This window comes from Protopterus annectens, chromosome 6.part1, assembly GCF_019279795.1.
Source record: "Protopterus annectens isolate FY-2018-M chromosome 6.part1, PAN1.0, whole genome shotgun sequence".
Lineage (NCBI taxonomy): Eukaryota > Metazoa > Chordata > Ceratodontiformes > Protopteridae > Protopterus > Protopterus annectens.
Window position 1 is genome coordinate 19,658,706 of NC_056738.1, and position 13,926 is coordinate 19,672,631.

General features: G+C 45.0%; 1 protein-coding gene across 1 annotated transcript in view; it reads right to left on the bottom strand.

Moving 5' to 3' along the window:
• Positions 1-13,926, bottom strand: part of LRRFIP2 (LRR binding FLII interacting protein 2) — a 1,911,431-nt gene that overhangs the window by 1,248,554 nt on the left and 648,951 nt on the right. The window lies entirely within an intron of this gene.

Genomic DNA, 13,926 nt, shown 5'->3' on the forward strand with positions numbered 1-13,926 from the left:
TCACTGCAAACTAGTTATCCTGTCTGCAACTAACGTTTGGTGAAATGTCAATTGTGCTTTTACAGGAAAAATGTCAGTCATGATTTCTGTGTCTATACAGGGCACTGTTAAACACCTAGGGGGAAACTAATATGTAGGCCCAGATGAATTATGGACACATCAAGCATTACTTTACTGAAAAAAGGAATATGCTTGTCATGAATGATTAAGAGACGGACGTCACATGAATGAATACTGCCTGGCTACTACTAGTGATGGGGTCACCACAACTTCACTCAGCTGGGATACAATGCTCCTCTGCTTTTTCTCTCACTAGAAACAAAACATTAGCACTATTTCAAAGATGAGAAGCAGGCCACACCGGTTTCGTGATCCACTGTCTTGTCACAGATTATGCAAAAATATGTAGGCTTGTAGCCTTTTCCTAGTAGATGCCTTGAACAGGAACCAGACCAATCAGGAATGTTTAAGCACAGACACTCACTGCCCAACCAGAATCAGTCAGGAATCTATGCACTCTGCTCCTTCTCTCACCAGCAGCAAAACAAAAGTACTAATCCCAAAATTAATGCTGAGTGGGAGAATGTTGGTTCTCCAATAATTGGTAGTCTTGGAGTAGGTGCTGGAGATTTTAAAGGTAAGATGGAAAAATGGGTTAATATCCTAACAGCTGCAGTGATCATTATGCAATAAGATAAGGGGGGGTAGTAACTAAGCTTTAGCTTTCTAAGTGGAAAACCACTAATTTTAACAGAGCACGATAGATTGGAAGGAGGTGGCGCTTTGTACTCTGGTTCGATGTAATACAGTGGGATAGACAATAAATTTCAACAGTTGAAGGGGAGTGATTTAAAAAATGACAATGTTGTGCTTACTCACAACAGCCAATGAAAGTGGCGAGGGAAGATGTGTGGTCAAATTAACTTAAAAGGCAGGCAACTAGAAAGGCATTTGAGGTTACAAACACTACAACAGGATGGGAAATATTTTTTTTTTTGTCTGACTCACTAAAGAGACAGCTATGGTCGCTTGCCTGGTTTAAATATGCAATTAAAAGCAGAACAGAAGTAAAACACAGTTAAAGAAAACAAATCACAACATACAAAGCAGAAGAAGGCAGTGAAGTAATACAAAAGACAGGTAAGCAACAACAGATTCATGTTTCCCTCACAGCAAGTTGTAGCAGAGTTTCTGTGAGCTTTCTGCCATCCATGACCAGATATTCTCCTACAGAAGTTAGCAGCTGACCAGATTTACTTCAGGAATCAGCCTATATGTCACCACAGCTGCTGTATATTTCCAACTTGCTAGTACTCAATACACCTCCATAATCAGATCATCTACTGTATACTTAGCTACAGTTCTACATATAAATAGCAACCAGTTGCATACTATCTGGCTTCTCTAAGCCAAATCTCAAAATTTACTTTCTTGCTTACTCATAGGTTCATCGGCAAGTACTAGGGTCAGCTACCCTTGTGGTTTAACTTAAGCCTAACCAGTTTTCCCTTAAAGGTAAGAACCAAATCCTGTATCTTCTTGTCTCTGAGGTAAACAATGTAACGATCATGCCAACTCCCTTAACTCATTTCTTAACAAAACAAATGGCTGCCCAAGACTAATGTCTACTGTTCTGAGAACTGGTCTCCCTTCCTCAATATGGTGTGACTACAGAGTTTGTAAATATTATTTGAAGGTGGGCACAGAGTAAAAAATGCTTACCCCCTGCAAAAATATTTGTTCAAACTGTCGTGTTATTTTGAATTTATCAGGTTCATAGGTTGGTACTAGGCTATCGGCCCTATGGCCTATACAAGCCTAGCCATAACAATTCCCTGGCTATTTCCTCCCACAGTATTTACTTCCCTGGACCTCTGTCTAGCAGGGCGACTGACATGATCTCTGGGGTGAATTTCCTATCTCCCATTCAGTCATCAAGGTTCCTTTTGAAGATGGCCAAAAAGGCACTAGGCTTGACATGTATGGGCAGTCTTTTCCAGAGTCTGGGGAGTCTCTGGGTCAGGAAAGTACAGTTGTGTACATTTACCATAAATGTAGATGTTCGAGTGTATTCACGGTTGCAGTCATCACATTTGGGTTATCTGCCTGCAGATAGCCCTCAGCTGGCCTGAATACCAGATTCTTCAGATTTCTGCGTCAGATGCTGTCGCTTCTTCCATGATGTCAGGGGTATAAAACATTCAGCTGACGCCATTACATCAGTTTTTCTTGCCCCAGATGTCAGGCGCCCTCACTATAGGAAGCAATTATATGGTATGGAACACCTCCAGTAAAAAGCAAATACACATGATATAATATATGCCAAACAAGAAGGAAAGGTAGAGCCAAGAGAAGTCAGAGGGCTGGAGGGAGGGTAACCAAGACTGCAACAGTGAATACACTCGAGCATCTACATTTATGGTAAGTGTATACAACTGTACTATGTTCTTCGTGTTTCACTGTTGCAGGCATCACATTTGGGTCGATTCCCAAAGCTAAGGAAGGGTGGAGGCAGTTAAGGAGCATTCGGGCTAGCAATCAGGCCATTTAAGACTGCTGTGGCAAATCCAGCAACGGATTTAGAAAAGATAGGCAGGTGGTAATGCTTGGTGAAAGTACGTACAGAGCTCCAGGTAGCAGCTTCCAAGATGTCCCTGGTAGGGACTCCTCTGAGAAATGCCATAGAGGTAGATGCAGCCCTGGTGAAATGTGATCTTATCCCCTATGGGTAGGTTTTCCATGGTGCTTGTAGAAGAAATGGACGCAATGGGCTATGCATTTGGAAATGGTTTGCTTTGAAATGGCATTCCCCTCTGCCCCTGCAGCAAAGCTAATTAGTAGCTGGTCAAATTTTCTGAGAGGCTTAGTTCTGTCCAAACAGAATCTAAGCTGTCTGTGTACGTCAAGAGAATGCAGTATACTTTCCCCCTTATTTTGAGAATTAGGGAAAAAAGTTGGCAAATGAATGGACTTGTGTAGAGCCACACTAGACACCACCTTGGGCATAAAGGATGGATTAGTCCTGATGGAAACCCTGTCCGCCTGGAAGATAATGAAGGGTTCTACTGCCATGAGGACCTGCAGTTCAGGCACTATTCTTGCTGAAGTGATGGTTAGAAGTAAGGCTGTTTTCCAAGAAAGGAATTTCAACTCTGCTGTAGCAGCTAGTTCAAATGGGGGAAAAAGTGAGCTTTTCCAATACAAAGTTAGGGTTCCAGGCTGGGGTGGGAGCTCTCCTGGGAGGGCTTAAATTTTTGGCCCCTCTAAGGAATTGTTTTAGCAGGGGATGAGAGAAAAGGGGTGGCTCAGTATTATAATGTGCTGAAATGGCAGAGGCATGAATCTTAATTAATGAGAAAGAGAGGCCCTTGTGGAGCATTTCTGTTAAATAATCTAGAATATGAGGTAAGCTGGGCACCATTGTGCTCATCCCCTGAGCCTGGCTCCAGGAACAGTATCTTTTCCACTTTTCTGAATAGGATTTTCTAGTACTAGGCCTCCTTGCTTCAAGAATGACATCTGGCACCTGCTTACTGAGGGTTGCTACAGGTGAGCTCAGGGAATTAGCCAGGCTGCAAGGTTCAGGGTTTGAAGCTGAGGGTGCAGAATCTGGCCCACCTGCTGGGACAGCAGGGAAAGGGTCTGAGGCAGGTGCCATGGTTGCAGCACTGTCAACTGCGCAAAAGTGGGCACCAGTGCTGGCGTGGCCAGTCTGGGGCAATCAGTATTGTCCTTGGCTTGTCCTGTTTGATCTTTAGTAGAACCTTCGAGAGGGGGAAAGGCATAAATTGAGAGGCTTTCCCAGGTAAAGGACAGGGCCATCCACTTTCCAAGCTTGACTATGGGGAGTTCTGGTGCAGAATTTGTTAAACTGGTAGTTCTGAGGGGAGGCAAACAGGTCTACCTGTGGAGGCCCCCATTTGTTCCTCAATGGTTTGAATATTTCTGGTTCCAGTTTCCATTCTTGTGGGTCCATGAGATTTCTGCTTAAGTCGTCTGCCAGTTAATTTAGTTTGCATGGCAGGAATTGAGGTTAACTTGGTAGCTCAAGGCTGTGTTCCACAGAGCCATGGCTAGTCTGCAGAGTGGGTAGGAATGGGTTCCCCCCCTGCATCTTTATGTACCACATGACTATGGTGTTGATTGCCTTTACCAACAGTTGTCCTGGAAGAATAAGGTCTTTGAAGGCTGTCAGAGCATTCTGTACAGCTAACATTTCTTTTTGATTGATATGCAGGTGCATCTGTTTTGGGTTCCATTTGCTCTGAATGCACTGCCCAGCCATGTGAGCCCCCCATGCACAGTCTAATGCATCTGTTGTTAGGGTTTGGGCAGCAGGGGGTAGAGTGAAAGGGAGTCCCTTGTTGTGGTAGCAGGCCTCTGTCTACCAAAGGAACTCTGCCCTTAGACAAGGCATGATAGGAATCATTGTTTTCAGGTCCTGAGAATGTTGACACCATAGACTTTTTACATACCATTTAAGTTTCCTCATATGCAGTATTGCATATGGAATTAACAGAATGCAAGAGGCCATGAACCCCTGGGCTTGCAGGATTTTCCTTGCAGATAGCTGGGTTTTTGTGGCCAGTAGGTTGAAGTAGGTTGTCAAATAAACTTGTTTCTCCAGAGTGAGGAATGCCATCTGGGAAGTTGTGTTCAAGCTTGCTCCCAGGAATACAATCTGTTGGCAGGGTACTAGGTGTGATTTCTTCCCATTGATGGTATACCCCAGTGAGGTTAGAAGTCTCTTTACAAATGCCAGGTGTTGTAATAGCAAGTCCTGACTTTCTGCCTGAATCAGGCAATCGTCCATGTATGGGTAAATCTGAATATTTCTCTGCCTGCAAAATGCAATGGCTGGAGCTAGGCACTTTATAAATACCCCGTTGCAGTAGATAAGCCAAAGGGAAGTGCAGAGAACTGATACTGCATGGAGCCCACCCTGAACTGTAGGTATTGTCTGCAGTATTCCCTTATTGGGATGTGCAGGTAGGCTTCTTTTAAGTCTAGAGTTACCAACCAGGCATCTTTGGCTAGCATTGGAAGAAGCTGTTGAAAAGTTAACATTTTGAATTTTGGAACCACCAGAAAGGTGTTGAAAACAGACAGGTCCAAGATAGGACCCAAGGAGTTTTCTTTTCTGGGAACTAGGAACAGTCTTGAATAAAAACCTTGTCCCCTTTGTTCTGCTGGGACAGGCTGAATAGCCCTGATACTGAGGAGAGACAGAACTTGTTTTTGGGCCTCCACCCACTGATTTGGGGGGAGATCTGGCCATCCACACGGGGTTAGGAGTGAGTGGAAGTGGAATCTGTATCCTAAGGAAACTATGTTTAAAACCCATTTGTCCTGGGTAATGAGTTCCTGTTTTTTTGCATGCAGGGCGAACTTTCCTCCTAAGGGAGGAAGTAGTTGAGCAGGGCTTGGAAGAGTTAAGGATAAAGTCATTCTGCTGTTTTTTCATAGGGGGGTTGCTTACTACTCCCTACTTTGGAAGTGGGAGCCCCCCACTGCTTAGATCTGTGCATAGCCTGACACTGAAGTCTTGGTGGTCTGTTGCTCCTGGGTTTGGACTGAGAAGGCCTGGAAGGGACTGGAAAAGTACAGTTTTGTACCTACCATAAATGTAGATGTCTGATAGGTATGCATCTGCAGTCATAACATATGGGTTTGTCCTGCCTCAGGCAGCCCTCGATCGGCCCGATTCCAAAGTCTGGGTCTGGCCTCGGCTGATGTCGCACTTCACCCGACGTCATAGCTCCTGGGGTATAAAGGCATCAGCCGACGCCATTTTCCTCAGTGTTTCTTGTCCCAGATGCCAGGTGCCCTCTAGGAAGGCTAAATTTGGATCAATGTTGAAAATTCCAAACAGTAGCAAACAAAAAATATATATACATATATACATACAAACAAATACACCATAATAGATTCCCCCAGTTAGCTGAAAGAGGGGTAAGCACCCTAGGAATACCACAGAGGGGAAGGAGGGTGGGTAATCCTGACTGCAGATGCATACCTATCGGACATCTACATTTATGGTAGGTACAAAACTGTACTATGTCCTTCAAGAATGCATCTGCAGTCATAACATATGGGTAGAATACCATAGCCAAACTGGGGGAGGAGGCACTAAGATAAAGATGGTGCAGTTAAGATCCCTTGTAAAACTGCAGTTGCAAAGCCTGCTCGGGATCTGGAGTATAAGGGAAGATTGTAATGCTTGGCAAATGTATGCACGGAGCTCCAAGTAGCAGCTTCTAAAATGTCTTTGGTAGCCACTCCTCGTAGAAAAGCTGTAGTGGTGGCTGTAGCCCTTGTGGAGTGAGGCCTGATATTTTCAGGAGTTGTCTTTCCATGAAAAGAGTAACAGAATCGAATGCAATTTCCTATCCATTTTGAAATTGTCTGTTTGGAAATTGCTTTTCCTTGCACTCCTGTTGCATATGCTACCAGAAGCTGGTCAGTTTTTCTGCTGGTCTTAGTTCTGTCCAGCTAATAGTGCAGTTGTCTATGTACATCTAAGGTGTGTAGTAGTTTTTCCCCCCTGTTCTGTGGGTTAGGGAAGAACATAGGTAAATGAATAGCTTGGTTCAAGGATACCCTGGATACCACCTTTGGCATGAAAGTAGGATTGGTTCTCAGAGACACTCTATCCTGGTGAAAGATAAGGAAAGGCTGTACTGCCATTAATGCCTGTAACTCTGAAACCCTTCTAGCAGAAGTGATTGCCAGAAGGAAGGCAGTTTTCCAAGATAAGAACTGTAAGTCTGCTGATGCAGCTGGTTCAAAAGGGGGAAGTGTTAATTTTTCCAGCACAAAATTGAGATCGCATGTAGGCAGAGGTGGTTTCCTTGGAGGTTTTACATTTTTGATCCCTCTTAGAAATTGTCTGAGGAGGGGTTGAGAGAAGACAGGAGGATCCATGTTGTACTCTGCTGAAATTGCTGAAGCATGAATCTTAATGGAAGAATAGGACTGGCCATTGTGGAACAGTTCTGCTAAGTATTCTAGGATGTGTGCTAGGTTTGCAATCGTGACATCTGTTCCCTTTGATGCACTCCAAATGAGGAATCTCTTCCATTTGGCTGAGTATGTTTTCCTTGTGGAGGGTCTGCGAGCCTCCAGGATAATGTCCTTGACTCTCTGAGATAAAGCAACCTGGTTTTGTTTTATGCAATTTTCCAGGTGGTTAGCTGCAGAGTTTTCAAGTTTGGATGCAGGGTCTTGTAGTTGTTCTGTGTTAGAAGTAAAGGCCATAGAGGTAGAGGCCATGGGTTCGTCCGAGACATGCTTCTCAGTAGCGGATACCAATGTTGCCTTGGCCAGTCTGGAGCTATCAGAAGTACCTTTGGCTGTTCCTCCCTGATCTTCAGTAGAACTTTGTACATCAATGGGAGAGGTGGGAAGGCATAAACTGTCAGGGCCTTCCAGCTGAAAGAAAGGGAGTCCACCCTCCAGGCTTGTGGGTGGTATTCTCTTGAGCAGAATTTCTTCAGTTGGTGGTTGAGTGGGGAGGCGAACAGGTCTACTTCTGGCATTCCCCATGTCTTTGTTATGGTTTTGAAGATATCTGGATGCAGCATCCATTCGTGAGCATCCGTGGTAGTTCTGCTTAATTTGTCTGCTAGTATATTCTCTTTTCCTGGCACAAATTTGGCCTGCAGTTGAATGTTGAGATTCAGGCCTAGGTTCCACAGCTCCATTGCCATCCGGCATAAAGGGTAGGAGTGCGTGCCTCCCTGTTTGTTGATGTACCACATGACTGTGGTATTGTCCGTCCTTATCAGCAGGGTCCTTGTGAAGGAATGTTTTGAATGCCTCTATTGCATGCTTCACTGCCAGCATCTCCTTTAGATTTATGTGTAGATTCAGCTGGTCTTGGGACCATAGGCCTTGGGTACACTTGTCTTCCATGTGTGCGCCCCAGCCTAGGTCTGAGGCGTCCGTGGTGATGGTCTGCCTTGGTTGTGGTTTGTGGAAAGGCAACCCTCTGTTGGTCTTGCAGGCCTGAGCCCACCACAGGAATTCCTTTTTCAGGCATGGAATGATTGGTATCATGGTTTCTAGACTGTGTCTGTGTTGAGACCATACATTTCTTAGGTACCATTGTATTTTCCTCATATGTAGTCTGGCATGTGGTATCAAGATTATGCAGGATGCCATGTAACCCAGGGCCTGCAGGACTTTCCTTGCAGTAAGCTGAGTTTGCCTTGTCAATGCCGTGAAGTAGACTGGAAGTTGTTTTTGTTTTTCTTCTGTGAAAAAAGCCATCTGAGTTATTGTGTCCAGTTCTGCACCCAAAAATGTTAGCCTTTGAGATGGCACTAGTCTTGACTTTTGTATGTTGACTGTGTATCCCAAAGCTTGTAGCAGTTGTATGACATAGGCCAAATCCTTTATTATTTTTGTTTTGTTGTCCGCTTGTATTAGGCAGTCATCCAGGTATGGGTAGATTTGAATTCCCTGAAGCCTGCAATGTGCAATTACTGATGCCAGGCATTTCGTGAATACTCTGGGCGCAGTAGATAAGCCAAAGGGCAATGCTGAGAATTGATAATGCTCTGATCCTGCAAGAAATCTGAGGTGTCTTCTGCAATCTGGTCGTATAGGGACGTGCAGGTATGCCTCCTTGAGATCTAGAGTCACCAGCCAAGACTCCTTGCCCAACATGGGAAGAAGTTGCTGTAGGGTCAGCATCTTGAATTTTGGTACAATGAGATATGTGTTCAGTGCGGACAAGTCGAGAATAGGCCTCCATTGAGTTTCTTTTCTTGGTACAAGGAATAGTCTGGAGTAAAATCCTTGGCCTTGTTCCATAGATGGTACCTTTTCTATTGCTCTCATCCTTAGTAAGTTGATGACCTGTTTTAGAGCCTCTGTCTTCTGGCTTGGTGGAAGGTTTGGCATTCCTCTCTTTTTTGGTAAAGTGTGGAAGTGAAACCTGTAGCCTTTGTCTATTGTTTGCAAAGTCCATTTGTCTCCTGTGATGCAATGCCAGTTTTTTGAAAATAACGCTAACTTTCCGCCCAAGGGCGCTTCTAATTCTTCCCTGGTAGGCGGAATCAGAGCCAAGTCATTGTGTCTGTCCTGTGGAAGTGGTTGCAGTCACAGATGTGGAGGCACTCCTCTGGTTGTCAGGTTGCCACTGACGGCCCCTGTAGGCACCCCTTGATTGACCTCTGCCTCTTGGGCATCTATTTCTGCCTCTCTGTGCTCTGGTGGTGTCTGGAAAGGACCAATTCTTTGAAGGCCAATTTCTGCTGAACCTCGGGGGTTGGACCTGCAGAAAATCCTTGACTGTTTGCACAGATTTTGCCTTTTCTTCCACTTTCTTTAGTACCTCCTGTGCAGGGGAGCCAAATAAACTTTGTTTCTCCATAGGAGCATCTAGGAGTTTAGATTTTACATGGTCTGGTAAGGATTGCTCTTTTACCCAGGCATGCCTTTGAATCACAGCTCCAGTCATAGCTGATCTAAATGAAGCCTCCAGTGCATCATAGCTGCATTTTAAAAAATGATTACTGACCTGCTGAGAATTATGTACCAACTCCTGAAGGGACTTACGGTCTAAAGGTTCAGGAGAGGAAAGCTTTTTATTTAGCTGATCTAACAAAAATTCCTGGTACTGTATCATGTGAAATTGACAGTTTAAAGCCCTGGCAGAAAGAGTAGCAGATGTATAAACTTTTTTACCCCATCTCTCTAATGCTCTTGATTCTCTTTCAGAGGGTAGGGTTTTTGGCAGAGGCAGCTGCAACACCCTTTGGGACCCTGAGAAATGGTTTCTGGATCTGCAGCGTGGGCCTTGTACAAGTGGAAATGAGAATCCGGGACCCTGTAATATCTGTCAGGTTTGGCAGGGGCCAGGGAAGAGAATCAGGGGCTGAACAGGCATCATTGTATGCATCATCAACAACTGAAAGAACAGGTGGTATGGCTAGAGGCCTATGCTGTGGTAAGTGTAAAAAAGTCCTTAGCCTTTTCCTAGAATCAGAAAAGTCCTGACCCTGCCATTGGAAATGTTCCCTCATTGAATGTAGAGTTTCCCCAAATGAAAATTCTTCTGGGGGGCAGAAGGAATGGAGTCTTCTGCATCCGAATCCTCATAAGGTGGGTATGGGCCTTCCTGATGGTCTGATACATCTGATCCATCCGAGGAATAGTCAGAGGAAAGAGGTTCAGGAGGTTCAGTCCTAGGCCTTTTTTCAGGAGGGGGTTGTGAGGCCCTGTCTGGGTGAGGTTGGGATCCCCTGATCAAAGAAATAAGGTCCTCAGCAAGGCTGAGAATTTGAGAACTTGAGGAAGGCCTGTGAGGTGGAGCTTTTGTAGGTAAGGCCTTGGAAAGTTTAGCTGCTTTAGCCCTGGAGAAGGTCTTAATGGACATAGAAGCAGGGGGTATAGCTGCCCCACGTGCAGGAGTAGAAATGTCCAACGGAATGGTGTCGGACAATTCTAGTGTGCCTGCTTCCTCGGTAGGAATTTCTGTAGCCGACTCCGCCGGGGCCTCTGAGGCCTCGGTCGTCGGAGGCCTGCTTGCGGCCGGAGGAAGAACCGAGGACTCGGTTTCAGCCGAAACCGAGACACTCGCGGTAGGCCTAACCGTGGTTTCAGCCGAAACCGCGGGCCGCGAGTGTCGGTCCTTTTCCTTGCGTTTTTTAGCTAAATGAGTAGTCGGAGTCTCCGACGGCATTTTATATGCAAAAGCGGGACCAAAAAACTCTTCTGCAAACTCCGACCGACGTCTAAGTGTCCGTCGGTTGAAGGAGGCACAGGCTAAACAAGCTGATACGTGGTCTGGGCCTAAGCAAGGAAGGCAGTAAGAGTGGAAATCCTTATGAGGTACTTGTTTTCCACAAGTTAAACAATTATTTACTTTTTCTGACATCGGCTGAGGCAAGAAAGAGTCCCCAACGGGGTACTTAGCTTTTTAGAAGTCTTCGGTAGCTGAAATCTCTGGATCTGACCGACCGGCACTTGCGAACAGCTTCTGCTTCGGGCACCGCGCGGCAAGAAAGACTGAGGAAAATGGCGTCGGCTGATGCCTTTATACCCCAGGAGCTATGACGTCGGGTGAAGTGCGACATCAGCCGAGGCCAGACCCAGACTTTGGAATCGGGCCGACTGAGGGCTGCCTGAGGCAGGACAACCCATATGTTATGACTGCAGATGCATCCTCGAAGGACATAGACCAGTTCTTTGAAGGCCAATGCCTACTGAATCTAGGAGGCTGTACTTATAAGAAATCTTTAACAGTTTGCATAGATTTAGCTTTTTCCCCCATCCTTGTGAGGACTTCTGCTTTGTTGCCAAAAAGACAGCCTTGGTTTTAGGGTGCATCCAGTAATTTAGCTTTAACATGATCTGGCAAGTTTTGTTCCTTAAGTCAAGCATGCCTTCTAAGTACAGACCCAGTGACAGCAGCCCTGCAAGATGCTTCTAAAGCATCAAAACTACATTGCAAAGTAGGTTTACCAACTTGTTCAGCAGAATGCATTAACTCCTGCAAATCTTTGTGTTCAGCACAGTCAGGAATCAACATCATTTTCTGTTTAAGTAGTCCCATAATATGCTGCTGATACTTTAATATATGAAACTGGCAATTTAAAGCCCTAATGGCCAAAGCAGCAGAAGTGTATACCTTCTTACCCCATCTGTCTAAAGCTCTAGAGTCCCTATCAGAATGGGTAGGATTGTTGGCAGTAGTAGCCTTAATGCCTTTTGGTCCTTGGGAAATGGTCTCTGAAGCTGCAGTAGAATTCTTGAAGAGGAATTTGTGAGAGTCAGGTACTCAGTAGTACCTGTCAGGTTTCCTGGGAGCTGGAGGCAAAGTGTTTGGGTTAAGGCTGGATTCTAAGAAAACATCTACAATCTCCAGAACAGGAGACAAGGCTAGAGGCCTGAGTTGAGGCAGGAGTAAAAATTCCCCAAGTCTCTTTTTGGACTCAGAATAGTCCTGGCTTTCCCAGCAGAAATGCTCCCTAAGGGTATGCAAGGTTTCACCAAAAGAAAAATCTTCTGGAGGGGAAGGAGAGGGAATGGAATCCTCTGCATCAGAATCCTCATAAGTAGATAAGGGTAAATCCTGGTCAGAAGGAACAGAGATATCAGATTCCTGATCAGAAGAATCAGAAAGAAAATCAGTTCTAGGTCTCTTAGAGGGGGAAGGCTGCCTTCTCCTAATTAAGGTAATAAGGTCTTCAGCCATTCTAATAATTTGTTTTTAAGGCATATGGGCCTGAGAATACTGTTTGGTCTTCAGGTTTCTAGGCGTAGTGTGAGGTTTAGGCCTGAGGAATTTGGTATTTCTAGCTTGAAACAAAGATGTTGGTTTAATATGAAAGTCGGTAGGCCTGAATACACCCACAGAAGCCAGTGCCTGCACAGCGGCTCTGGACCCATCCAAGGTAGAGACATCCGCAGGTTCCATAGTCGAAGAAGCATCTTGCGGCATACCGGACTCCAAATCGGTCTCATTAGAGGCCTGCGAATCTGTAGTAGCAGGTATCAGGGGCTGCGAAAGCTCCTCACTGAGTACTGGCGACTAGCTTAACGGAAGCATCATCGGCCGTTTTGGACCTATGTTGTCTGTCTCTGTCTTTATCCTTAAGTTTTTTCGGAAGATCTGTAGTCGGATGGCTTAACGAAGCCATTTCGGAGTACGGAGATCGAGAACGGAAGTATTTAGCTACAAAAATAGCCGGATTCCACAAACAAGACAATTGTTAATTTTTTCTGACATCAGTTAGAACAAGAAAAAAGGATCTTTTTGAAGACTTCAGGTATGAAACTCGAAAACAAAAATTTCAGGAGTCGGCTGACCGGCACTTGCGAACTGCTTCTGCTTCAGGCACCGCACGTCAAGAAAGATTGATATAATGGCATCGGCTGCATGTTTTATACCCCTGACGACCGGACATCATGGAAGAAGTGACAGCATGCGATGCAGAAATCTGAAGACTCTGGTATTCAGGCCAGCTGAAGGCTACCTGCAGGCAGATAACCCAAATTTGATGACTGCAACAGTGAAACACGAAGAACATCCTATCCCTCCAGCATGTTTTGTTCATTGTGATGACAAGGTTTAGATCCCTGGAGCGTGTCTCTCTGAGGGATTGGGATTTCTTTAAGTGTAGCATGTCCAACAGCTCTGGGTTTGACATGGCCTTGTATGTTACGCATAAATAGTCTCTGAGTACACGATACGCGACAGAGTATAGGTGGAGTTTTTTTAGACGGTCAGCATAAGGCATCTGATTTAGGCCTGTGATTCTTTTAGTGAGGTATTTCTTACGGCCTTTTCAGTTGTTGCAGATGTCTTGAGAGGTACATACCAAACGGGATGTTGTACTCTATAATGGGTCTAATGAGGGATGAGTACAGTGGGACAATAACCTCCTTTTTCTGGATGAAAAGCCCTTAGTGATGAGGTGTGCCACAAAGAAGGATTTTCTGACTGTTGTGGTGATGTGGTGTCAAAGGTGAGACCACTGTCCACCTGTGTCCCTAAGTCTCTTATAGGCAGCTTTCCAGTTTCTAGGCATGATAATTAGCAACCCAAGGGATCATGATGCAACTTCTTATAGGAGAGTATTACCTATATACAAGTAGTGTGTGTGTGCGTGCGTGCGTGTGTAGGTATATATATATATATATATACACACACACACACACACACACACACACACACACACACACACACACACACACACACACAAATATATATCAAGACCAGAGTTACTAATTAATGATTATTGTAGATAAAAAAAAAGTTATGCTCTTACCATAACGTTCCAGCTGTGTTGATGATCTTCATTCATTCATGACGGATGGGTCTCGGTTCCATCCTCGGAAGTGACTTGGCCGATATAACAAGCTCGTGCCAGCCAAAAACTCTCAAGTTAAGATTACCCATACTGCCCCTCTCCT